Genomic DNA, 3,813 nt, shown 5'->3' on the forward strand with positions numbered 1-3,813 from the left:
TGAGGGAACATTGGAAAAATAGGAAACAATAACAAACAAGAGAAGTTGTTATGTGCTCCCAGTTGGTGAATACGAAAGTAACGGTAAAAAAAAGAATTTTTAATTTTTTTGACGGGAACCGAAGAACATCAATGTTATGGATCAAAGACGTTTAAGCAGAGTTGAGGGAAATGGGAATAACTAAGGAAGAAGGAGGAGACTGAGAAAAGTGCAGAGCAAAAGGAAAAGTTTCAAGGGCTTCCAGGCGCAATACAGACAGTAGAAAGAGGAGAACAACATACGGAAAAGATGAATAACTACTGGAAAGTAAGGAGAAAAGAGAGAAGACATTAATTATTTCGTACGTTCGTCAGTGGGTGAAACCAATAAGAAATAATAATTACGTATTATTTAATTAATTAAACATACTACCAAAATTACGATCGTGTGAAAGTTAACATGAAACTTGGTAAATCCTCGCGGAGGTATACACTGTATCAACAAAATAGTACATCGAACTTTACCTAAGATACAGTTAAACTGAATTACTACTCGGTTCACTAGAGTGCCATCACTTCTAATTTTGATTTTCACTTCATTATAAAGTAAAATGTATTTACTGGTTTCACCAATTATCCTTACGCTCTTCTATATATAGAACCACCGAAAAATAGTTTCGGAAGTCTGCCTTAATCACTTTCGTGGTTAATATCTACATGATGCAGTCCATGATTAGCAATTTTCATGTTCGTGGCTCGACGTAAAAACTCATGGGTTGCTCTAATCTGATCGACATTTGAATGTCAGCGTCGCTAATATGTCCAGATCTGTTTGTTGCAGATAGTCAGTGTAACATCACCTCTCCTTGTAAATGTGTTAGTAAAGATTCAGTGACTTAGTCGGAGAACTATTTATGACTATCAGTTTTCTTTCAGATTGTGTAAATTTGCACTAAAGAAATTGCCATTGTCTACAGTTTATCCAGTGTAGTTATTAACATGGTTAGTTGGAAATATAAAAATAATTGATACCTTGCCAAAATGTGCTTTGACGCTAATAAATGAGAAGTAATCTCAAGTCTAAATCATCGCTGTCAAGTCCATCACTGGCCTGTTGGGTTAAAAGTCCAACCTCTTTCACAAAACGAGTCTTCAAATCATCCAGTGCTACCAAGGACACACAGCACCACAATTAGTTACACTGGCGACGAACACATTTCTCGCAACGAGAGACCAGTTTTTTACTACCGTCACTGTAGAATATTTGACTGTTGACAGAGCCACAACCTCACCTCTGCTTGCACTGCTTCATCTCTGTCAAAGTGAAGTCATCGAAGGTGTTCATCAAATTCTGGAAACAGATAAAAATCGGATGGGGCCAAGTAGGATGTGGAAGATGATCGATGACAGTCAACCCAACACATCGGAATGTTGCAGATGTCACAGCGCTCATGTGTGGTGCGGCATTGTCGTGGTGAAGAAAAGGAGCTCCATGTGTGGACGAACTCTTCGAATTCGTGCTTTCAGTTTTCTGAGGGTCCCACATTACCTTGCACTGTTCATGGTTGTACGTTAAAGCACGAATTACGAATGCATCACACCTTTAACATCACAGGAAAGCGTAAACATGACTTGACCTGCTGTTGGCATGGTCTTGAACTTTTCTGGCGTCGGTGATCATTCGTGGCTGAATTCTGTTGGTGCTCTCTTATTTTCGGGTTCAGAATGGTGAACTCAGCTTTCGTCGCCTGCCACAGAGTTGTTAAGGAACCCCTAATGGTACACAGCTTTCATTCTTCTACGGATTTGAATTGGAGGCAAGTTTTCTGCGGTTGGAAGCTAGATTACAGCACGCTGTTTCCCACGGGCCGACATAATTACGTTACACACCTTCATGTTACACGCTACAATTCGGAGCCCTCTAGCTAAAGAGTGTTGCAACTTGCGTCAGTGAAGCGGGAAAGTCGACCAAGTAATATGCATAGCATGGAATACCTCAACCAAGTTTGATAAGAGAATGAAAAATTGGAGGCATAACTTTTCAGCATGCCTTTGTACATTGTACTCTCTCTCTCTCTCTCTCTCTCCCCCCCCCCCCCCCCCCCCCGCTCTCTCCCTCTCTCTCTCTCTCTCTCTCTCTCTCTCACACACACACACACACACACATACACAGATAGATACACAGAAAACACACACAAATCGTTTGACAGGCTGACAACACTCACAACGTGAACGAAAACAAACGAACAGACAGTGCAGAATGAGAAACAGTTCGAGAAAGTGAATTGTAAATAGTGCATCGGAGAAAATACTGCAGAACGCCAAAAACCGCCAAGTGCAGATGTGAAAAGTCTTTCGACACCAGCCGCTGCTAGCATAGAGGAAAGGAGCAGAATACACAAAGAAACACCGTAAGTAACTTGCAGACCAACTTTATAAAGAAAACGCTGTTTTTAACCTAAAACAACCAAAAATGTACAAACGTATGTATCCAGTTTACAGAATAACCACGGGTGATGCTTAATAAATGAAAGATAAACGCGTCTGCTGTAATTATTTTTCATTAGACTGCAGTCAGCTCAAGACGGATAACCTGTAGTAACAGAACAAAACAGGATTGTTTGATTAAGAATGAAATTAATGTGGCAGGAATTACAGCCTGGAGAGGGAATTAAGTGTAATAAATCCTTTTTTATTCGTATTCATTAGAATTGCGCTTCATCTGTTATTAGTATCTATCTATCTTCCTGTGGCCGTCGGGCTGGGAAACCAAGGTTGGTGTGGGATCTGTTGCTGAATGACCCAGTACCACATGCATCTGATGTTACTGTCCATGTCTGCTAATTGTCTATTCCGTTCTTACCTGACTGACAAATCTAGTCTTATTTCTTTTTTGGATGACCTGGTACTCAGCCTCTGAGGTCAAATCTGGTGCTGCCGGCTGAAGAAGATGAGCTCATTAGAGACTGGACACAAGCTGGAAATGGGGATGGACAACGGCCATCTGCTTGTCACGGGAACCATCCTGGAAATTGCCTTGAGGGATTTAGGAAAACCATGGAGGAGAAACTGAATCTGGATGGCCAGACGCGGAGTTGAACCGTCGGCCTGCCCAATGGGAGTCAGTATGGCACACGTGCTCCTCCTGGCTCAGTTTCGCTGAAGAAGTGGCGACAGCCAAGTGCGAGCCGGGAAAGTGACATCAGTTTGAATACGTTCCCCTGGTCCTAACTCACGGGAGATTTTCCAAGCAAAATTAAATAAAAAATAAGTTTTCACTATAGTCAACATAATCGTCTTGAGAGATTCAGTAACTGCTTAGATAATTAAGAATTCTCATTTATTATTCTGTCTCAGTTGCACATTTTTAAAAATTAGATTTCATGTTTAGATCACTCTGGACCATCTTCACATCTAAGTAGTTGTGTCAGCAACCCGTGTTGTCTTCTCAGAAACACATATCAGGGTACAGTACTGTGACACGTGATTCCGAGCAGACAAGACGGGTTGCTGACGCAACTACTTAGATGTGAAGATAACTCACAGTGATCGAAACATGTAATCTAATTAAAAATGTGCAACTGAGACTGAACAATAAATGAGAATTATCTTTATTTAAAACATAAATCGTACCACTGCATTGTTTACAGAGCAGTGCGAAGACGACTGTATCAGCCTCTTTATTTGGTGCTGCTGAGCGGACTGTATGAACCAACATGTGACGTCCGCTGCCTGTTTTAGGAGAGGTTTATGTCAGGTTACGCAACAATAGGCTCTGGCTGTCAACTCGTGTCTTCGTCGGAGCCAGATAGCGAGCCCTCCAGCCTGAGTTTGG

The sequence above is a fragment of the Schistocerca nitens genome, chromosome 8 (genome assembly GCF_023898315.1).
Source record: "Schistocerca nitens isolate TAMUIC-IGC-003100 chromosome 8, iqSchNite1.1, whole genome shotgun sequence".
Lineage (NCBI taxonomy): Eukaryota > Metazoa > Arthropoda > Insecta > Orthoptera > Acrididae > Schistocerca > Schistocerca nitens.